The following is a 24,509-nucleotide window of genomic DNA, read 5'->3' on the forward strand; positions in this document are numbered from 1 at the left end:
CAGATGTAACCCCGGTGTAGAAAGCACTAAGTCGATGGGAGAATCTCCGGTTGGCGTGGCTGCCACGTCTAAAAGAGGCAAAGTACTAATGCTGATGGCAGACACTCTCTCATGGGTATAGGTAGTGTCTTCATGGAGGTGCTACAGTGGCACAGTTGTAGCAATACAGCTGTCCTGCTGCAGCAGTTCAAGTGTAGACATGCCCGGTTTAGACTTTGACTTAGATCTGAGGCAGAATCCAAGTCCAAATCCAAATGCCCTCCTACTTTAGAAGAGTTTGGATCAGAATCTAGATCTGGACTGTTTGACTCAAGCCTGTCTCTGGCATATGTAATTAGGGAAATTGATCATCCAGCCATCTTTGAATCCTAAACTCAAGCGGCCTTGAGGAAAAGACAAAGAATTCTAGAGTTTGTTAATATTAGGGTTCCCCTCGGCATTCAGGCTCATCTCAGCAGTGCCTAGAATAATATTTGAAGGTGGAGTGTCAGGGAGTTCAGATCACACTTCTCAAGTTTGCGTGCAAGCAAAAGCTTTTAGCATTCTGGGGGCAGTGTCCCATGAATAATTCCTGCCTTTATGGCGGGGAGAGGGGTATTATTTGAAGAAAAGTCTCAGAAGTGGTGTTGGCTGCTGCCGCCGTTCTAAGGGCAGGAGTAGTCCAGAGCATTGTCAGAGTCTCCCAGGCAGTTTCTACAGATAGGGTGGTTGAGCAACGTAGTGAATGCTCTGAGGTCATGATGCATTATTACAGACTACATTCAATCATAAAATCCATCCCATATTGGCATTAAGTGGAACTGTCTGTGGGCAGCTGGAGGTCTGCAGGACTGGAGGAAAGGATCCGGGGAGATGTCTGATACAGTTAGCAGACATACTCAGCCAGAATACATGTTGCTTATACAATTCTCCCTGATGCAGTTTGGATCTAGCTGGGCGTGATGCTCTCTGAAGAAGCCCTAACTCTGTATATTTTTTTTCCTGTGAGGGAGGCAGGACACTGGGGGCTCGTCTACATTGGCCCCTTTTCCGGAAGGGGCATGGTAATTTTTGAAATCGCAATAGGGAAATGTGCGGGGGATTTAAATATCCCCCGCGGCATTTAAATAAAAATGTCCGCCGCTTTTTTCCGGCTTTTAGAAAAGCCGGAAAAGAGCGTCTACACTGGCCCCGATCCTCCGGAAAAAGCGCCCTTTTCTGGAGGATCTGGCCAGTGTAGACGCTCTTTTCCGGCTTTTCTAAAAGCCAGAAAAAAGCGGCGGACATTTTTATTTAAATGCCGCGGGGGATATTTAAATCCCCCGCACATTTCCCTATTGCGATTTCAAAAATTACCATGCCCCTTCCGGAAAAGGGGCCAATGTAGACGTAGCCTGGCAGAAGGAAATGTCACGCCCTTGTTTCTCAGTCCGAACTTGAAGCCCCAGTCACTGCTTATAACTTTTGTCTGTTAGAAGGCTCTGAAACGTGGCGTGTGGAAACACGTGATTGTATTTCCAAAGGAAATGTTTCTCTTCCCCGCTCCAGTGTCAGCTTGACATGCAGTAGGCCAGAGTTAAACTGGACCTGCTCAAGGTTTTCAGTTCTATTAAGTGCGACCAGCTCTCTAGACCAGGGGTTCTCAAACGTCATTGCACCACAGCCCCCTCTGACAACCAAAGGTACTTCACGACCCCACGGTGGGGGACTGAAGCCCGGGGCTCCCCAAATCCCAGTGCCTCGGGTGAGGGTGGAGGTGGGGGCAAAACCTTAGCCCCAGCACTCTGGGTGGCGGCAGGGTGGGGCAAAGCTGAAGCTCAAGGGCTTCAGCCTCAGGCCGGGGACCTGCAACCTGAGACCTGCCACCCATGTCCTCAGCTTCAGCTCTGGGCAGTGGGGCCTGGGTGTCAGCAAGTCTAAGTCACCCAACCCCGTTCAAAGGGGGTTACGACTCACTTTGGGATCCTATCCCATCGTTTGAGAACTGCTGCTCTAGACACTGGGTGAGCTCCGAGGGTTTCATCCAAAGCCTGATGAAACAAGTGGGAGACTTTCCAGGGACTTCACTGGCCTTTGTATCCGGCCTTGCACAAATCCAGCTCTGAGAATTGCTCTCCGCCGAGGCCTTCTCTCTTTTGTTTGTGTCGTCACTTATATCCCTTGAGGAGAGGGAATGGACGAGCTCCTCGGACCTCAGTTTTCAGTGCTGTAAGGGCTGATGGTCTCTCTGTGCCAGACCGTCATATAGGGATGTAAGCAACTAGTCAATAAGCAGAAGCTTATCGGATAGTCGAGCGGTGACGCGACTGGTCACTTCCCCCTCCCTCCTTGCTGCCGCTTTCTTAAAAGCCGGTTCCCCCAGCACTGTCTCACTCTCTACAGAGGGGCAGGGGAAACTGAGGTGTAGCGGGGGACTGAGTGAGAGCTGGGACAGCTGATTCCCGGCTCACGCGTAGGGTACGTCTAGACTACATGGCTCCGTCGATGGAGCCATGTAGATTTGTTGTTTTGGAAAAGGGAAATGAAGCCGCGATTTAAATGATCGCGGCTTCATTTACATTTACATGGCTGCCGCGCTGAGCTGACAAACAGCTGATCAGCTGTTTGTCGGCTCGCGCGCTAGTCTGGACGTTCCCCCGTCGACATCAGAGCCCTTTGTCGGCAGCCCCGGTAAACCTCATTCCACGAGGAATAACGGGGCTGCTGACAAAGGGCTTTGATGTCGACAGGGGGAACGTCCAGACTAGCGCGCCAGCCGACAAACAGCTGATCAGCTATTTGTCGGCTCAGCGCGGCAGCCATGTAAATGTAAATGAAGCCGCGATCATTTAAATCGCGGCTTCATTTCCCTTTGCCTATGTGTCTAATCTACATGCCTCTGCCGACAGAGGCATGTAGTCCAGACACAGCCTTAGTCCCCACTACCCCTGGCTGTGCTTTAGCCTTTTAAATGTATTAAGAGCCTGGCAGCTCTTAATACATTTAAAAGGTAGTGCCGCAGCAGGGTTAGCTCCTGGGGCCAGGAGCTGACCTTGCTGCGGCTCTGCAGTCCCTTCCCCCTTGTTGACTAGTTGATTTAATTGATTAAACACAATTTAACATCCCTGCCTTCACACGAAATGTATGATGGGGATTGTTGAGGCACCGAGAGATCTGACTGTGATCTCTGAGGGCTTAATCACCTCAGCCCGCCGGATCCAAGCGATGCTCCGGATGTGGTGACAAAGGAAGCAAAACCAGAGAGAGTGCATGGAAATATTGTCATGGATCTGTGCAGAGGGGGAAGTGGACATGTGGTAGCATCCCCATAGCTTGTGTGCTCCCCCTTGAGAGTTGCATGGAGCTGGTCTCTGTGAGTGGGGGGCTGAAGCCAGCCAACATGGGGAGCAGCTGTGCTATGCGATAGTCCACATTCTCTTTGGAGCATAACACACATGGCAGACTGACAGGGAATGCAGACTGCCTCAGCATCAAGCCATTTCCCTCTGCTCTGCTCCTCAAGCCCAACAGAGGGCCAAGAGAACCTAGCCGGTGGAGGCAGCTAATGGCACCACCATGAAAAGTTAGGTGGCCTGTTTGCAGGTTGGGACCGGGAAGCCTGATGTAGAGGGAAATCGAGTCACTGCATCTAGTTGAGAAGTGTGCATGTGGGCCTTGAATTCCCGGCCTTTGCTGGGTACATAGAGAAAATCTGTTCAGTCACCTAGCTCTTCCTCCTGCCAATCCAGAATGTGCAGACTTGCAGCTGCAGCAGAATTTGCAGGGATCTTGACTTGTGTCCCCCTCTTTACATTTTCAAACAGGAGCCCATCCCAGGGACCGATCTAGACAGAGAGAGCCAGTTTGGGGCGGGGGAGGGAGAAGAATTGACCAAACCTCTGTGCACAGCTCACATTGACGTCTAAACAAAATCTACTTTGAGGCTTGAGCGAAGTAGGAAACCGGAGTGGTTTTTTCACACCCATTCTTTTTCAAAATTATACCAACCACCCTGTTGTCACGGAGAGGCTGTCATGGTATTTCTGACTCAGGTGGCACCAGGAAGGACTTGAAATCTGGAATACCCAAGAAGTTCAGCTGAAAATCCAAACTCTTAGGTGCTTGTGCAAACAGCCTCCAATTGTTTGGCATTTGTTTCCTCCATTTCTAGTGATTATGGCCCTAGTAGCCTGGTGATGGGCTCTTTATAAATGCTCAACATAGAAGTTGCACAAAAGGATATTGCAGAACTGTTCAGTGTCTGTGGAGGAGCAACCTGTTATCAGACCGCAGCTTTCTCTTACCTAGTCTGAGTTCCTGCTTTTCTCCCCTCCCCCTGAAAATCCGTGCTTCTAAAAGGCAAAGAAGTCATTGTCCCTTACCTGACCTGAACTCCAGTTCATTCTGCCCAGTCCAAAACCTGATGGTTGACTTCCAGGGCGTGTCCAGCCTGGATCTGCTAGGAAAATGCTGCAGTGAGACCTGCAATCTCCATGTGACTCAATGGAACATAGTTGCTGTTCTTCAGTGCCAGACCATACTACACTAACCAGAACTATTGTGCATTAGGAATTACCTGTTTACATAGCATATTATGACACTTCTGGTGCGGCTGTTTCGCCATTAAGATTCTTACGCAGCCACCTGGATTTCAGGTAACTGAATTGTAGCTGCTAGAGATGGGCAAAACCTCTTCTCCCATCCAGTCCATCTCCCAATCCGTGTACGATTGTTCTCTGCAGTATATTTACTAGGATTTTGTCCAGTTTAGTTGTAAATGTCTCTAGCGATAAGGCCTCTGCTACTTCCCTTGGGAGATTGCAATGCAGTCTATTAGATCTCGGTGTCAGGGAGATTTTACTAATGTTCAACCTACATGTTACTTTCTATTTTTGTGCTGATGGGAAGGCACAGCATTGGCTGATACAGGATGCAATACGGAGGTAAGCCAAGTAGCTTTGTATGCCAGCTAGCATGAGATGTTTGTGTCTGAAAAGTAAGTGACTGTCTCTAAAAACAACCATTTCCCTAGCAGAGGATGGGTTTGGATTGGCTTGATATATAGCTGGTCTTTAATGTGAGGCTCATTTACTTTAACAGTTAAGAACCTTGAAGTAAAAGTCCCTGAGGATGAGTTGTTTGTGGAGACAAATGCTCTTCAGGAGACGCTTCCTCTTTCTCTGCTGCATAGTTCAAATGGTAGCAGGTAGCTGAGCTGTGTGCAGTGTCTTGTTACTTACAGTTGAACTCACTTGTGCTCCCAACCTTTTGTCCGTGGGGTCTGGAGGGGATGAAGCCTGTATCTCTGCAGGGATTAGACTGTGATTCTGAGAGAAATTATTAGACACTCCTTGCTTAAAAAGTCTTTTTCTTTATTTGCTGGGCCAAAGAGGCTGAAATAACAATGTGTCTGCCAGTAAAACTGCCAGGGTGGAATTCTTCCAGTGTGACTTGACACTAGTCAGATCCTACCAATCCATCACTCTACAGGCTCTCATCCCTCCCTCTTTTTGGGGGGTTGAGGCAGGAAGAGACCTCACCCCCAGCTGTCTCTGCTGTCAAGCATACAGATGGGGTGGTTCTCCCGGGGTAGAGCTTGGCTCCTGGTTCATCTTTGTCCCCTGGGAGTTACACACAATGCCCTCGTCTGGTAATGTAACCCGTGTTCCATTTTTGGATCTGGTGCTTCAATCAGCAAGTTCCCGTGCTAGGCTATGACCAAAAGTAGCAACAACCAAACAACCATTGTGTAGGTCCAAACTGTGACCTGTAGAAGTGGGTGAAGTCCAGCCCCATGCATGCCCCAAACCCAACTGTGAAGTTTTGCTGCAAGGAAGGTTCTCTTCCCCCTCCCCCTCCCAAAAAAAAGAAGGAAAAAAAAGCCAACCAGCTTGGGCTGATCTGGTGGTGTGGGGAAAAATTCCTTCCCAACTCCAGAAATGACCGGTGGACTCCACAGCAATCTAGATAAGGGAGGAAGTATAGATGGCTAGAAGTGAGCAAACAGGAAGCAGCTCCAAACACATGGTTCAAAATCTCCTGCCAAATGCTGAGAGATGTTATGGCACCAGAACATGTGCCAGATCCCATGATACCATAAGCCTATCCTTGAAGTCATGTGGTGGTTAGAAATTGTGTGGGTGCTGTTTTTTCTTTTTGCCCTCTCCCATCATGGGAGTCACCAAAACACTTCCTTCTGTGCAGGCTCGGGCTCTCTCTTTGTCACAAACAAAGTTTGAATTAAGTGTGAATTGGCGCCCATGTCAAGGGTGAGCGAAGAGAGTCAGGATTTGCTGCTTTTTATATTGAATTATTCACAGTTATTTTGCAGCAGGGGTGCATGGGATACTCTTTGGAAAGGATGTTGTCTGGCCAAAGGAAAACAGAACCCATTTTTGGCCTCCGTTTCCTAAAGTTCACCAGGGATGAGTGGGCTTTTCCTTGGGGAAGCCGGAGAGAAGTGATCCTCAACATTAAAAGGGCCATATCCCTCCATCCTGTTCTGCACATTGTTTCTAAAGAACTTTGGGAGTTGTGTTTGTGGATGGATGGGTTTTTCTGTGTTGGTGGCAGCTACTTGTTAGAGGTTGATAGCATGTTGGATTCCAGTGGTACGGAAGCCAGCATGAGGACATGTATTGTAATGAAGAGGGTACGTGCGTATATGTGAAATGCGGTGTATTAAGAGGTTGTAAATCAATTTCAATCTTTGATGCTGGTTTATTATCAGCCCACACAAAAGGCTACATGCAGAGTTCTCCTAAGACTTCAGAATCTGCCTTCAGATATTCCTCTTTGCTGGTAAGCTTTTGGGGGCAGATTTTCAGACCAGAACTACACATACATGGCCTACTTAACAGGAACAATGCATTCCCACACAGTCACTTGTGCAAATCTGATGTATGGATGCACAGAGGGGGGTGTGCACGTTTATGTCAACAGTGTGCTAAAACCAGTCTCATAACTGGTATCCTAGGGTTAACGAAGTTCTTCTGGTGTTAAGCTAGTATTAAAGCACCAGGGATACTAGTTTACAAGCTAAACTATCAGCAATGCTATGCTCCTGATAGCACAAATGAGGCCACATTTACTAAGATTGTGGCCTCTAGCAATAGGCTCAGAAATGACTGTTGCCCTTTATTCACCGACACACGTAAGCCTTATTCACATGGACGTCATTAGGAACCCTCACATGGTTGGCAAAGGTGGTAGGATTAGGCCCCATTGTTAGGTTGGGAGTGCTTGTCTAACCAGAGGAACTGATCTTCTGAGCAAAAGAGGCAATTTTATTTTTGGGTAACACAGGCAGTTTTTGCTTGGAATAGCTGTTTTAACTGGCATACTTTTTTTTTTTTTTTTTTTTTTTGTAATGATTAGCAAAGGATTTTATTCTGGAAGAAATCAGTTTGGTTCTTTCTCTTACTTCTCTGCTTGTCAATTCTTCCCCTCCTCCAGCTTCCCTTTTTTGTGCTAGCCTAAAAAGCCCCCAGAGTGTCTGTTATAATCACATTTTGGGTGTTCCTACCAGAATGAATGCCCTCGCATTAATATGCCTGTTCCTGTCTGATGCATCAGACAGTTTGTTACAAACCATGCCATTGGTATGTGTGGGGCTCTATCAGGCAAACACCAGCATGTAATTGAAGAGGGTTTAGCTCACCTGTGAGTAGTACTGTTTATAGAACTAAAATAAAACCCTCCAAATCCGAGATACTTTTCAGCACTCAGACATGCCATGCTGTTGAAATGATGCTTATTTAAAGAGATCATAATTAAAGCATTATCACTAGTACTGCTCAGCTTGTTGGAAGATTGACTTCACAACAACACATTGCCAGCCTTGTTTTCTCCTTGGGAGGTCACTGTAACTTAGCACTTTTCTTTTAAGGTTTGTACTGAACGAGATCAGCATGCCCAGGTTACTTTTCTAATTAGTGCATCTTCATTTCTGAGCGTGCACACCTTTGTCATGTAGTATACTAATGGAAATGTTTCTTCTTTAAAAGCTTGGCAAAGACAAGGGATGTTTTTAGTATTCGATAATGACTCCATCACCCCCTGTGGTTTTAAATATAACTAGTAGGTGTTTTTGATTATTATTTGTTTAACTCTGAAGCAATGAGAAAATGTTGGCTTTTAGGAAATCACACACAATATCTGGATACAAAACACACATCTGGTTGATTTATGGGACTGCTAATGGGATATTCAGCCTTGCACCTCTAGGTCATCTCTTGGTCTCCGGCACAGGTTGGTGGCAACTATGAGTCATTACCATCTGATTGCTGTTTTGTGTAATCAGTTGGAAATATGTCTTGTTCCTAGCTGATAGGCTGTCATTTCACAAGATCTGCTGTCATAGTTGACCCCATTGTTGGCAGCCTGTGTAGAGAGGCCAAGGATGGAAAGGCCAAGGAGACTGAAACTTGTCCTTGGGGATAATCTCTCCCGGCCAAGACTGATGTGGGTAGAGTAGCTTGAACACAGCTCTTGCTGCTGGTGAATATTTATAGTTGTCATGTGGGTAATTAGAAGACTTCATTTCCTATGCTGGAAATCCAGAACCTCTCAAGAACACTCAACAGTCACTTAAAATATATACATATTAAATAGCCACATAATTGCAAGTCACTGAGAACCTCTCAGCTTAACTATTCCTGAACTGTTTTGTATATCATGATACATTCTCTGACCTTTTCTAGTGTTGGAGGCCAACATTATGGAAATAAGCAGCTTTTTATTCCATTCGAAGGTCAGTCTAACTAAATTATGCATCTTCTTCTAATGCAGTCGCTTCAAAGCTCTCAGTTTTGAAAATTTCATTTGAATACCTTGCAACAGAGATAAATACTGTAGCTCATATTCTTGTTTTAACAATTGATTGCAGTGATCCTCATTCTCACTTCCTGGTTTCTTGGGCCAGGACCTTGTTTAACATTTCTTTGTTTCTCTCTTTATACTGACAATAAAGGGCTGTGGTCCCACCCCAAAACACTTGCAAGGTCAATGTTGCAGCAGATTCAAAGCTCTTCACCTCGGCTGTGTCTACACTGGCATGAATTTCCGGAACTGCTTAAAACGGAATACTATTCTGTTTTCAGTTTTTCTGGAAAAGGAGCGTCTACATTGGCAGGCTGCTTTTCCAGAAAAGCCCTTTTTCCGGAAAAGCGTCTGTGGCCAATGTAGACGCGCTTTTCCGGAAAAGAGCCCCGATCGCCATTTTCGCGATCGGGGCTTTTTTCCAGAAAAGACTACTGGCCTGTCTACACTGGCCCTTTTCCGGAACAGTGTTCCAGAATAAGGACTTATGCCCGAGCGGGAGCAGAATAGTTTTTCCGGAATAGCGGCTGATTTTGTACAGTAGAGCATCGTTGCTATTCCGGAAATTCAAGGGCCAGTGTAGACAGCTCGCAGCTTATTCCGGAAAAGCAGCTGATTTTCCAGAATAAGTGGCCCAGTGTAGACACAGCCCTCCAGTTAAAGCTAAAGGGAGTTTTAGCACTGATTTCAAAGGAAGGAGGATTGATTCTAGTATCCATTTGAGAGTTGGCCTTGCATGGAAGCAGGATCTGGCATGGATTTGTTTGTGCTTTTTAAGTGTACTGGTTTGGAAAATAAAACTTAAATCAGTAAAAATGGACATTGCGGGTTTGATTCTCTGCTGTCTTATATTCATTTATAGTTGTGCAAAGTGAGTGTGAAATGTTCCTCCTGTTTGGGCATTGAAGCCACTTTGCACTCGCTCTGCACAGGTATAAAGGGGTGCACGAGGGGCAGAGGAGTAGAGGATCACTTCTGTTGAGAGAAGGTCATGTGCTTACCAGTCCTGCATTTGGGTCCAGGCGGTGGTCCTTCATTAAACACAGATCTCTGCCAGGGCGCAGAGATCCAGTGGAGTGGATCCAAAAACATGCTCAAATGTGTTGAGATGCTGCCAATATCACACTGAGACAAAGTGGAAAATGAGGTTTCATAAAAATGATGCCAATAGTTTTGATGCTGCTTTGTTACCTGGTGGATGGAAAAGGGCTCTTTGTTCTTTGGGCAGAGCAAGACGCAGGTATGAATGGTGCCTAGCTGTCTGGGCTGTATGCTCCGCTGCTGTGGGGCTCTGAGAAAACAATGCCTGGACATTGACCGCTAGCAACCTATTACCCAGAGGGATATGAATTTCCCCACCTCCCCGTGGGGGAGCATTTCCCCAGCTTCGGAACAAAGGGCTGGGCAAGTGAGAGGTGGGGATAAGAATTGACTGCTGGAAGGAGTCCGGTCCTTCATCCAGAGTCTGATGACAGAGGTCCGATGGAGAGATGGACAGAGCTTGAACCAGGGGGTTTACTAAAGCACGACTGGGTACTGGCCTAACTAGAATGGGCTATGCATTAACCTTCATTTCTCTAGACTACCCTAGGAACTTCCTATGCTTTACTCCAGTTAACTAACAAACCCTGCTGTTTGGACAATGTGGTGTGATTGGTACTAATGCGCCTCGCAGTGACAATCTCTATCCGAGATCTGTCTCGGTGGGACTTGCTGAATGATGCAGATGGTGGGAAGTATGAGTGCTGCTGGCCCAATCTACATAGGCGGTGAAGCTGTAAGGCTTACCCTGGAGGAAGAGGGAGACCCCAAGGAGGTCTTGCACACAGAAGGGTTCCTCCTCGAGACCACTCCAAAGCTGGGACCATAGAATTTCAATCTTCTAAACATCTCATTAGCTTTCTTCCATTTATGCTGTTTCTTACCTGGCAGGGGAGATACCATGATCACGAAGGTGGTTTTCCCAGGGTGAGGCTCATCCATTGCACTGCGGGTGTGCTGATCCCTGCGATTTCCCCAAATGCGAGAAACTCGACTGGTAGTGGGGGACTGCATTCGCGCTTTCCCCGGGGGAGGGGGGGGGGAGCAAATTATGCTGTTTCTCTATTTTTTCATTTCAGTTTGGACTCTGAAATGAAACTGGTTAGTTTTATTTTGTTCTGGTTCTCATGCTCCTGATCACATGTCAGGCTTGGGGTTAAGAAGACACTGCAAGTAAATACTTAGAAATGACTCTTTAAATATTTGTAGTGGGCTTTTTCTTTTTGCGCTTCAACTATCAGATGTTTTCCTTCTTAAAATAACTTCCAAACTAGTTCTGATAATGTTACGTGAAGTAAGATTCCTTTCCAGAGCAAAGTTTACAATAATGGGATGTTTTTCTTTCTCTTTCTCTCCCACTTGCTATAATCAGTTGCAAAAACTGTGGTTTAAAGTAATTTCAAAACAGTATGGATTGCGGTTCTACAATTTAAACACATATTTTGCTTGGCACAGTCAATTGGAGATGCTCAATCTGCAGTTAAGGGCCAGCTGGCAAACAGAACCTGAAATTTGTGTTTTTAGGTACACAAAGTAAGGACTAGGATGAAATCCTGGCTCTGGTGAAGTCAGTGGGAATTATGCCATGGACTTTATTGGAGCCAGAGCTTTACCCTAGAGGGATAGTTTCCAGTGGTTTCCCTGGCCTCTTGATCCAAATTTCTAACTCCAAGTGGTCATTGATGTTAGCACTCAAAGCTCCTGTCAAAGCATCTGAGAGAGCTTGTGGCATTGCTTGCTTTCCCCCTGCCTTTCTGTCACTCTTGGAACCAACGGGCATTCGTTATGCCTCGGTTGTACCACTTACAAATCTGTCCCCTCGTTATCACATCTCATTATACTCTTGAGCCTTGCTGGAATTCTATGCCCAGAACACCTCGCACCAGCCTGGCTTGGTACTTCCACAGAGGGCTGCTGTTTGGCTTAGCCATCGCTCATCTGACTGGAATGCATTGTTAGCAGTTCTCTCCTAACAGTTTGTTGAATCTGGGAATCGCTTTGATGAGATGCACTGGAAACATGTCAGTCAGCAAAGCTAGTAGGCTTGAGAGCTCCATCTTTCTCCCAAAGGTGTGGTGTTTTTTTTTCCTCCCAAAAGATATTCTTCCTCCTTAATGAAATTGCTCTGCCCTGATGTTTACATACTATGCTAGATCCTCAGCTGCTGTAAAACAGCATGGCTTCACTAACGTAAATTGAGATTTCCAGTTTACACTGGTTATGGAATCTCTCAGATCACACCCAGATCCCTCTCTGTTTTGTTTGCATGTTCATTATCTATATCTGTCAAATTCCTTTTGCCAGTTGCTAGCTGTCTCTAGCAGAATTCTGTCATTGAAAACTTTTCAGTTAAAAGCATTTCTGGAAAATCATGCCAGTCTAGACGTAGCCATATTGTAAAGCCTCAATCTGCCAATTGTCTTTTGGGGAAAGAGATGTCCAGAATGGAATGCAGTAACCTACATGCAGGATACAGAAATACTGTTCCCACCCTGTTTTTTAACAAGAACCCTACATATTCAGCCCCAGAACTCCATTAGCCATTCTTTTTTTTTTCCTGCAGCCAGATTGCATTTCATACTCCTGTCTAGTTTGCTGTCCACTGTCACCCTAGCTCTGTCTTGGTAGCTGTGCGTGCTCGCTGCTCTGCAGCTAGGTTGCATGGATTTGCTTTGATACGTGATGCAGTATTGGTCCATGTCAAGGCCATAGTTGAGTACCAGTTAAAATATAGGATGATCTTCTTTGTAGCAAATAATTCTACTCTTCAATTTAAATTGCAGTGTGCTCTGAATGTATAGAGTTCTGTGATCTTGAGCAGATGCTTATTTTGTAGGGATTCGGTCTTCTTTATCCCGAATTCCTGCTGATGTTAGCGGGAGTTTTGAGTGTGCAAGAATAAGAATCAGGTTGATAATTGGAAAAGTGGCATTATGGGCTTGATTCAACAGTTCCTACTTAGGCAAAGCTACCCTTGAAGTCAGTGGGGAGACATATCAAAGAAAAGACTGAAGTAGTTGCAGCATCTTAAACCAGGACAAAGTAATAGCTTATGCCAGCTGGACAAGTGGTTATTATATTGTGTGTTTAACACAGAATCCCAGTTAGTTGCTGCCTCTTTGTTAGGGTAGCTAAGGTTAGTGTAATGATAGTTAATGATGCTCTGAAAAATGTGCATTACATTTATTGTTCTGCATCTCCTCCTCAATGGCTTATATATCCGGTATCTTCTGATGGAACTACTCAGTATACTGCAAGTAAAAAAAAAAAAAAAACTCATAGGAGGGGAAAAAACCCTTCATTAAATCAAATAAATACAGAAATAAACTCCAATTTTCATATAGCATCTTTGAGCTGCATAAGAAGGTCTCTACCTTTCTGCATTCTATTGGCCACAAGAGATATGGACATGAATCCTTTACCATCCTCTCAGGGTCTTGAGCTTGTCGGATTATACCATCTTTTGTAATGGCAGGTGTATGCCACAGGGCAGGTTTTAAAATTCCTATGTTAGTGGATTGCATTAACCCATACTAAGTCAGGTATGTAAAATTCCATTAAGCTAAAACCCTCTGGCACTTTCTCACCAATGCTGGAGATCTGCAGGCTATGCTAATGTAGTAGGTTTGCTCATCTATTAGTAGGATGATGGTTTTAAAATAATAACATTTATCTTTGGCTATGGACTGACAGTGCATGTTGAGTACAATTTTTTGAAAGGCTTTGCAGATGTTGCTTCAGTCAATCTGGGTCAAAAAAAGATTGCTTAGAATCATAAAGGTTAGAAGGAGATCAAATAATTCTGCCTCTTTATTGCTAGAATAATGTGCTTGGAAAATATCATTCACTGTTATTAAACTAAATGAGTTAGGATAACATAAGAGTCAATATTAATTTTTTTCGTGTTGGTTGATTTTTGCCTGTTTTTATAATGCAGCTAAATTCTGTACTATTGATTATTATAATAGATTAGTGGCTTGCAAAATTAAATGTATTAGTTTAAGCACATAGTAGTTTAATGTGTTGCATTAGAAACAACAATTAAAGAATTACTCTTCTGTTTCACGGAAGCATCTGATGGTGGGAAAGACACAATTAAGGCAGCTGAATGTTGCATTTCAAAGTTGCTTCTTTGTTTCATATGGTACTATCAAGCGATCTTCCTAGACAGCATTGGGAGTGTGAACGCAACTTTGATATGTCTGATTGGAAAATGATCAGTTTACTATTTCTACAAATGCCTGTTCTTCTGAACAAGGATTGCTTAACAAATACAAAGATCTTCTTTTCAAACATAGATTTTATGTTTACACACACACACACACACACACACACACATACACACACACACACACACACACACCCCTCTGCATCTATAGCAATGTGTGGACAGTATTGTACTTTTTAAATACATTCTGTTATAGTACAATAGTATTTTGGAGAAACTGTGAGAACATTCCATGGCTTCTGCTACTGTTACTCACATGTATTCTCATTTAAATGAATTGGACTGCTCAAAATGTAAGGCACTAACTGTAGCAGTGAAGTCAGCCCTGGGTCACTAATACTGTGTTTGTAATACATCAGTACGGTTAATAAGAACCTCAGTTTCTACACATGTTTAGAGGTAGACCTGGAGCAGATCAAGTGCCCCTGAAATCTGGGGAAGTTCTGATCCAAATTTTGGTTTCTGGTTCTTGTCTCTATTAAACTTTAGCAAAGTCATATTCAGCCTGTCTTGGATCCATCTTCACTGCCATTTAATAATGTGTTCAAGACAAATGCAGCCTTTAACTGCACAGGACAATCGACTTATTTTAACTTCCTAGAGCTAGAAGACTCCCCCTCCCCCACCAATCCCCTTTCTGGCACATTGCTTTTGTGCTGGCCATGGTCCTGATTGTTTACTTCCTTTGGTTTGAACTGACAGCAATGGTGTTGCCAGTGAAGGAGATGAAATTAGTGGCGCATATGCCCTTCCCCTTCATGACCCACCCCCTCTGTAGAGGGTTCACTACAGAGTCAGGCAAAATAGCTTGTTTGATTTGGCTACTGCTGCAGAGCCAGCAGAGGGAGCACAAAACAGTGTTATGTAAGTTTTCTGGTAACAGTAGCTACGGGTGCTTTGCTCAGAGACAAGAGATGAATTTCTTTTTTAAAATGGAAATATTTAGGAGTAGGCTCTTCCTTCAGTTTCTACTCTGTCATTAACATTCGTGGGCATTAATACACACATCAAGGGGAGAAAGACGATAGCCGGTAGTATTTGGGGGAAATTCCTCATTAGACTCAAACACACTGTACCAAGCTGTTGACTCCACTTGAGAAAACTTCTGGAAGAGATTATTATCCCTTTGCTACTCTGCAATGAATTTTCTTTATTTTCTTCTCCTTGGGCTCGTAAAAGTGTCCTCCTTCTGTTATCTAGTTTAAAAAACCCCACACTGTTTCTGTATTTGCTCTGTCTCAATAACATCTATTTCAAGTTAGAAATCCTCTTCTGGAGCGAACTGCCAGCATTTACGACACCAGCTGGAATCTGAAAATTGAAGGGTGTCTCTTCTATCACCCCAATAATACAGATTCTCTAATCTGGATTTAGTTGTATTGATGATACACATGAAAGAAAATAGCATCCATGCTCTCCTCCTATCGCTGTACTGACTCTGCAGTGTTACCAGGAATAAATACCTGTGTTTGTCTCTAACATAAGTAAATAGGACTTAAAGACCTACAGAGAATAGATCTGTAGAGTTACATAGTTACTTTTCACACTAAGATGACACTGTAAGCATTCATCTGCCCTTCCTGCCTCCAGTCTGAAGCCGTAACCTGCCATGTGTGAACAAGACAATTGCTTGCTGTAGTAATGTTGCTCTGTTGCTGTTTGCTCTATTATATGGCAGCTTGAGGAGTATGACTTGTTGTTTTAAAGTCAATCAATAATTATTTTTACTTCAGGTGAAGGGAATAGAGGGGAATAGCAGACAAATTCTTAGATACGAAGACAATATTTGCATACCAATGTCCTTAGTGACATTTGAAGAGCAGGCATAGAATGTATATGTATTTCATGAAAATTGTTTCTACGTACAATTGCTTTCCCAGATTTCCATGAAGCTGATGGCTGTTCTCTGTATCTTAAAACTAAACCAGTCTCCCCTACCTCAGAATCTTTAGGAAGGGGGGATGGTAGATTTGCCTACCTCTTCTCCTTCCCCTTGCCCTCCATTTACACAGGGAAAGAAAGTCATCCCAGTATAATCGAAGGAAATTATATATAGCTCGGTTTGTCACATCCAACTTTTATCTTTGAGTTGTGGTATGTGAAATCCGGGGTTTAATGTAATGGGGTAAATTTCTTATTTCTCTTGACAACTACAGAAGCACTAATCTTACACACATTCCACCCAATACATCTTTGTAAAGTAGCACTCCATGGGAAGATGTAACACTCTCTTGTATGACTGAAAAGCTTCTCTTTTTCAACATCTCCTCTGTGCACTCTTGTGGTTCTTTTTCACTGGGTTTTGGATGTTGCTCATTAATGAGGTTTTGAAGTAGGTGTTCCATCAGTATCAATTTGGAATTTTTAAAATCTCCATGGGCCGAATCCAGCATCCTTGAATCTGGTCAGACTCAATGATAAACATGATAGAAACCCTTAGATAAGGAGAGAAGGATTATTCATTTGTAGGCAAAAAATACTCTTCCAGCTCTTTTTTGGAATCAGAATAACTTTAGTGGCCAATTTGGTTAATAATCACAGATGCTTATTCCCTGTACCCCTCATCAAGTACTGCGTTGAGTTTTCTACTATCTGAGCTCATTAGCGTCTCAATCACATCAGACCCTATTAGGCTGCCTTCCATTTATAGCTGCTTAGGTTCCCTTATTACCTCACTGCTTGTCAGGATTTTCTTATTTACATTATAAATGTAGGTTTTCTGACACCGCTCAAGCTCATTGTTTTGTTCTGTCCTTCAAAATGGTTTCTCTAACTTTGTGGTGGTGTCTGTTGGGTACCTCTTCCCATTCACAGCGGTGCCCACGTCCCCTCCTGCTTGTATACATGCAATATATACCTGTGACAACTACAGCAAGTGCTTATGCATAAAAGTAATATTAGAAGAAATAAGGGAAAGGAGCCAGCATCATGTGATCAGACAGCTTTCCATGGCCCATCAGCTAGGATAGTCCATGGATTGAGATCCCATTGTGTAGATTACATGCGTCGCAAGGGACTGAGTTTAAAGATGCTTTGTTTAGTTATTCTTTAGGCTGCAGTGTACGCTTGGGGCAATATTTAGTATTTACTACAATGGCATTTTTACCACAAATTTTAATTGGTGTTGTGTGTGCATCTCAAAGAGACACGGCATCGCTTATAGTACCATAGATGAGCCAAATTGAGCATCTGCCTGAAATCATATAATACTTGGGAGCAGTTAATTTCGTATTTGCAGGTTGGGAAATGGTGGTTAAAATGCCTGAAACCTGTCAACGCTAGCAGCTTTGTACTGGTGCAGCAGCTGTAATGACTGTAATACAGATGCTTACTCTTTTTAAGTGTAGACCTGTCTGATTGTGAAGAAAATCTAAACTGAATGTAAATGGTTACAGTTTTGGCTTTCTAAATCTGTAGACATACAGACTGAAATAATGAGCCCGTTTCACCTTCAGCTCCTATAGGCATGGAGATGACCATGGAGCTATCCTTAGTTTTGAGAGGGGCTTTTAATTGTCTCTTTCAGTCCAGCAAAGAGTTAACCCTGAAGCCTAATGATGACGACACTCTAAAACAAATCATGATGTAAATCCATATCCTATTCATCATCCCTGTTTCACAGAGAGGGAAATAGATGAAGCGGTTTGTCCTCTATGTCATGTTACAGCAGGGATTAAAACTCAGAAATGTATGGACTTCTATTGCTTTGCTCAATAGAAATAGAGCTTAATTTTTTGGCCATAGACCTAACTGTGTTTAATGGTATATGTTTTTCATTTGGTGGTAACATTCCTTTTAGCATTACAACAACAACAAACCCCAAGTAACTGTAAATGACAAAAGTGTGATTTCTCGAGAGATACATTTTAGAAAATGACTTTGCTGGGAAAGTGGTTTCTTGAGCTGCTGGGCGAATTTAAGATCATTGGGTTGTTTTTTTAATAATTGCAATTTTTTCTGCCATAAAAGCAAATGGGCTTTGATATCACAACTCCAGACAGCTGAACCAAAGTTATTCAGAAATGCAAGCAATTGACATGGCTGATACTTGTGAAATTCACTCAGAGCTCTTGAACTGTTCTTGTGATATATGCAATGTAGCGTTTAACTCAGTAGTCAGTAGCGACTCCCAGCACAGTCTAATCCAATTGCATGGTAAAGGGGATTTGCTGGCACAGAAAAATGAAGGAAGAATTTTATAACTCATTTTTAAGGATATTTTGATATTCAACTGCTCCATGATACTGAATGTAACCTTGGTAAAACTATGGATAAAAATCACTCCTGTATTCAAGTGACACTGTTAGGTCACATTTGTCCCAACATTTGTTCTGTAAAAACTTGTTTTCATAAAACTTCACATAGTGACTGCCATCATGGGTTAGCACTGAGACTGAACCTGGGACTTCCAGTGCTGAAAGCATGAGGCTCTGCTGCTTGAATTACAGGAGACCTCTGCTCATTGCTAATTGACATGCATCCTCTGTGGACCAGCCAGGAGAAGGGGATGCAGAAAAACAGGTTACATTCAAATCAGTAAGAACATTTCCCAGAGCTTTTAAAATTTTCAGTACTGCTTATGTACAAGCATTTTGTCATGGTGTTGGCAGTTGTAGCATTGCAATATTATACTTGCTCACAATCGCCACAAAGTGAAGTTGGGCCCCAAATTTCCTACCGAATTGAGCACAGAGCTTACTGCAGTAAACGGCTGGACCAGAAAGGGAACCCATATGAAAAGTGAAACTGACTAGCCTATTTTCATTCTCCCAATTGGAGAGAGAGACGGCAAGTAAATAAAGGAAATAAAATAAAGGTCTCTAACTTTTTTTTCATATTAATAGTAACACAGATAAGGATTTTAAAAAGGTGTTTTGTTTTACCCAGCATTAGTCACAAATCCTGTTGATTTCAATGGGAGTAGCAGTAGGTTCTGTGACTATAGTGACGTATACTTTACCAACTTAAAGGTACCTTGTGTTGGTTGGAAAAAGTCCCCCATATAGATGCAGTTACACCAGCAAAACTGTGCTTGTTTCACTCAAAGGGCAGGAGTGAGCTATGCAGTAGAAAGCGGAGATTTGCCGCTACCGGCATCCACGCTAGAATGTGGTGGCATGGTGCACGGGTAGAGCTGCTCTTGCATAGTGCTCCTAGGCTTCGTCTTCACTGTGAGTTCTTTTGGCAGAAAATATGCTTATGAGGCACTCATTAGCATAAGTTGTAATATTATTAGCATATTTTCTGCCTTTTCTTTTTGCGCAAAAAGCAGCAGTGTGGACGGTGTTTTTTTTGTGCAAAAACCCTGTTTTGGCCAAGATCCTTATGCCTCTCTGGATTTTGCGCAAAACGGGGTTTTTGCCCAAAAAAAACCCACCGTCCACACTGCTTCTTTTTGGGCAAAAAACCCTTGTGCAAAAAAACAGCGGAAAATATGCTAATGATATTACAACTTATGCTAATGAGTCCATCATTAGCCTATTTCTGCTAGAAGAACCTTCAATAAAGACGTAGCCCTAGTGTAGACTTAGCCTATGTTGAAGTCTACAATCAAACTCTCCCCGATCTTCTTCTCCCACTTCCTTTTCAACCATCTTTCATCCCTCTGGCACTGCTGCTGATCCCCTATAATTCTGTGCAGGAATCCCTTGTAAGCCAGGCTGTAGAATTAGCCAACTACTGCTCAGTACGGCTTGTCATGCACCCAAGTTTTTATTGGTTCACTTAGTTTCTCATTTAATATTAATGATTTTTCCCCCTCCAGCTTTGTCATTTCATTGCAGACAAAGGGAACTATAAGGAATTTCTGAAGAAGCTGGGCTCTAATCATCTTCCGTCACATTTCAAACGTAATTGTGTACATTCTGTACATTCCATGGGACTCGTATAATCGCCATGCAGAATGCATCATTCATAAATTGTTTAGGGCGACCTTTTGTACAGTAGCACTAATTATTATTATCACAGAAGCCCAGTAAACGAGACTGGTAATTATTAGGGATTTATTTGAATGGACAGCTAAGCTATTCTTGGCAAGTTAGTCAGAGCAGTTGTCATGACAGCCACACAAATGTGTCTTATGAATTGGGTTAATTAGGGTAATTAATAACTGTTGTTTTGCCCTTTTTAACAAGGAATTGCCTAGGCGTTATCAAAAGGGGAAATCATCCCTAATGCGCGCCTTTTTTTTGGCACAACTACTTTCAAATCTCAAACCTGACGTCGTAAGTACTTGTAAGACTGTCATTATGTATGTAATAAGTGACATTCTTTTGCGTGTGCAAACCAGGGTATGTTTTACTCTTACTACTGAACTGCCACTACTCGCCAGTGTTGCATAGCGAAGGATTAATCATCATGGATAGTATTATTGTAGCACCTAGATGTGCTATCCACAGACAGAACCCCATTGTGCTGGTTGCTGTACAGTTATCACAATCTCATCTTGCCAATGGGAGTTGTGCCACCAAAGGCAGTAATAGTAGTAGCATCAGGCCCTGTACATATTAGAACTTTTTTGAACTTGCCTTAAAGACTGGATTTTAAATAATTTGCATTACAGCAGCACTTACAAGCCAGAGCCCAGTTTTGCTGCTAGCTTGTACAAATGTGTAACCAAAAGATAGCACTTCAGGAAAGAGACCTACATGAGAGAGAGAGAGAATCAATCCACCTATCAGAATTTCTGTCTTCTGGTATGAGTAGCCAGTTGGAGCCAATCCTGACATCCCTGCTCAGGAAAAGCACACCTTTATTTCAGTAGGCCTTCTGCCTGAGTAAGACTCTGAGACTTCAGTCATTATTGTAATAGTTCTCATTAATGTTGTTTACAATGGGTGGTGCCTAGGAGCTCTGTTCCTGAATCAGGGTCCCTTTGTGCGATGCAGAACAACAAGATGAGCCTCTTCTGGAGCGTTCATAGTCCATGTAATTTGATCTAAGGATTGGAACTTGGAAGTTCCATTATGTTTTACATTAAGTTACTGCTGTTCTGATTTCTCCGTTGCTGACACTGTGCGCTTGGTGATTCACAAGGCCTGTGGTGGAGACCATGGCTGCTTTGAAGAGCAGTAAAAGTCTGACAAAGGACTTTAGGTGTTAGCCACTGATTATTAAAAATGAACCAAGATAAAAAGGGGTGACTCGGGCATATTAAAGTAAGCTTTGTGTAGAAATGAACGGCAAGCGTGACTGGAGCCAGTGACTGGCTTTCAGCTGCAAAAGTCTTGTTTAGTTTTATCACCTCTGGGTTTTAAAAATAAAGTTTGTGATCACACACATCTTTTAACAAGAAAAAGAATGGGGGTTGGGTGCGGGAAACCCTGTGGAAAGGCAACCATTTTAATGAAGAAATATTTTACATCATTCTCTTACAACGTTAGGCCTAATAGCCTGGAACTGGTACTTTGGCTCCTTTTTATAAAAGCCCGAGCAGACAATCCAATTATAGATGCTGAAACATTTTTATTTTTAGATTCTTGTAAAAGCAATTCATCCTCTGCCATGGTGCATTAACTGGAGGAACCAAGGAGGAGTGAGGGTTTGGCATCTTTTGTAGTAACTAACAGGCTGTGTTTACCAGATGGTTAATAGAGGGAGAATATATATTTTTTTTCTTGGAGGAGATAGAAGGAAGTTAGGTGGAGTAAAAGAAGGAGTGTGCAGTACAATCCATCCCTTAATAAAACCTACAAAGGTGGAACACAATATTTTTCACTGTCCTATAGTTTATCCCCTTGAATAGACAACAATTTGCTTGTTTTTGCTGAATTTTTCTCTGTCTGGCTACATGATACCTGTCTGGGAATGGTCCCCTGATCTGTATGTTCTGATACTGCTCTGTGTCCCTTTTCTGTCCCCCACCCCGCAGAGGAGGTTGGGCTGGCAAATAGTTTTTCTGTGCTCCACTCAAGCAGGAGGAGAGAAACTGGAGTTGTGGGTGTGAGTTCCCATCCCAAAGAACTTCCTGCTACACAGCTGTGTGTGGGGAGTACCATGTGAGGAAACTTCCCGCTATGTACAGCACTTTAGGTACAGCACTTTATCAGCTGCTAGCCTTGTTAAGGTTTTGTTTTCTAAAAAAAGCCATCCTCTTATGCATGAAGAATTGGCCAGAGGAAGGATATTAACTTGCAAGGGTGGTGATTTAACCTGATGCTAAAAATTCTCCATTTCTTTGACATTGGGTACAATGGTTCTGGATGTGGGGTTAAAATGCATCCTCCACAGCTTCTCCTCAAAAGTGAATAATACGTGCATGTAGGGCCAAATTCATCCCTGATCTAATTCCATTTCCCTCAGGGGAATTACATCAGTGATGAAATTGGCCCACCGTGACCCTCTCCTAGTAATTTTTGGCACAGAAAATGTCATTTGGAGCACATTGCTCAGCATCCTTCATAGAAAGGTTGGTGTAGAATAGAGAAAGCATTCAGGACTGCTAGCAGCGCACCCTTAGCAAGCAAAGATCCATCCATAGGACTGTTCAGGATGATTGCCCCAGCTCCCACACTTTGGGGGGGCCCTGTGATGGTCGTGGGACCCAGGGGATTATCTGGGGGCCTGGTGTGGGGTGGCAGCAGGGGTTGCCTGTGCTCCCTTCCCCACTGCCACAGTGGAAACTGGAGCACCCTGCTCCATTCCACCCTGCTATCCTCTGCTAGCTTTTTCTTCACTCAGTGCCCAGTCAACCTGTGGAACTCCTTGCTAGAGGATATTGTGAAGACTAGAACTTTAACAGGGTTCAAAAAAGAGCTAGATAGATACATGGAGTTTAGGTCCATCAATGGCTATTAGCCAGGATGGGTAGGAATGGTGTCCCTAGCCTCTGTTTGTCTGGAAATGGATGACAGGAGAGGGACCACGTGATGATTACCTGTTGTGTTCCCTCCCTCTGGGGCATCTGATAGCGGCCACTGTTGGCAGGCAGGGTACTGGGCTAGACCATTGGTCTGACCCAGTACGGCCATTCTTATGGTCCACTGCGGAGGGCTGCGTCAGCAGGAAGCAGACCGCTCCAGTCCCAGAGCTCTCTGCTTCCCGCCATTGCAGCAAAGTGGGCCGTAGCAGGCTGGGAGCGGGCAGCGGGGTGTATACAGGGGCGCAGGCTTGTGGGCCACTCTGGCTCCCATCGCCACAGTAAGGTTGTGTGGGGAACTCCTGATGCTGCTCTGTGCCAGGCCTCCAGTAATTCTCTGGCTTGCATTGTGCGGGGGGAGTGCAAGGGGGCAGAACAGGGGCAGGAAGGGGCGGGGTGGAATGGGCTGAGGGTGGAGCCAGAGGTAGGGGTAGGCTCCCCATCCCCACTCCTGCAGGGACAGCCCTGTCCCACCCACAGATGTATGTCCATACATCACGCTCCTCTCTAATATTGTTTCCTGTGTTGCTCAGTGTGAGCTCCTTGTCCCCATTTAAAATTCCAGTAGCTGATGTTCAGCCCAGCACTGTGAGAGTCACAGCAAGAGCACACAATCTGCAGGTGTCTAAAGTCATCCGACAGATGAGTGGCAGTTGAGTGATATCAGCACATCAGGGACAAAGGATGGCAGGGCAGCTACTTACGGTTTCCCTTTTTTATGAAAAGAATTAAAAGCAAATTATTCCTTTCAAGGCTGGGTCCTGGGCCAGGCTAGCAGGTGTCTTGGTGCTTTGTGAAAGTGATGCTCTGGACCTTTTGGACAGGGTGACTTGATGATTTAAATCAAGGTGCTTTGAATCTTCATTTAAATTACCAAGCGGGAAGCTGCATTTAAAGTATTGATTTTAATCAACTTTTCCACGGGTGTTTTACTTACTTTCTGGATTCTCATTGGTTGATAGAAACAATTAAAACATGTTGATTTACACCTAAATGGAGCCTTACGTTACATTGGGAACTTACATTTGATAACAGCAGCATCAAAATCCAATTGAAAAAGATTTAAAAATTGATATTTTTCCACCTTGATCGTAGAGGAAAATTCTCTGAGGAATGGTGTGTTTGGGAGGGATTTCCATCTGCGTCTTTGGCCTGACGCTAGGGTGCCCTATGAGGGTAATAGGTTCAACCTTTGGGATGAGAGAAGAAATTGATTTCTCTCAGACTATGCATGTCGACGTGGCTGTGTCATGAAAAGCTGGGCAGTGCAGCCGCTGTTTGTCTGTTCCTTTGCCGATAAAATACTTGTGTGTGGGTAAAAGTTTTGCCTTTCAGGCGTGGAGGAGTTCATGCCTCTGAACGAGAAAAGGTTTGTCATTCAATTGCGAAGTCAGCCTGATTGACAGGGCAAGCAGGGTAATGAAAGAGTTGGGAGGCTGGGGGTCCTGTCCCCTGTGAGCTGGGATTTGCCTGGCTTGGACCGAATGGGGCCCCGCTAAGGAGAGAGCAGGGTCCGGAGCAGAGCCACAGCCCAGAGAACAGATCCATGCTGGGGGCGGGGGAACTGCAGCCGCAGAACCAGAAAGGCCAAGGAAGCAGCCCCGG

At 43.9% G+C, this 24,509-nt stretch overlaps 1 protein-coding gene and 1 pseudogene across 5 annotated transcripts in view; both read left to right on the top strand.

The window, feature by feature from the left end:
- Positions 1-24,509, top strand: part of PCDH19 (protocadherin 19) — a 128,449-nt gene that overhangs the window by 10,246 nt on the left and 93,694 nt on the right. The gene's annotated exons all lie outside the window — the stretch shown is intronic.
- Positions 10,696-10,848, top strand: LOC112543772 (U1 spliceosomal RNA; annotated as a pseudogene).

Source organism: Pelodiscus sinensis, chromosome 13 (genome assembly GCF_049634645.1).
Source record: "Pelodiscus sinensis isolate JC-2024 chromosome 13, ASM4963464v1, whole genome shotgun sequence".
NCBI lineage: Eukaryota > Metazoa > Chordata > Testudines > Trionychidae > Pelodiscus > Pelodiscus sinensis.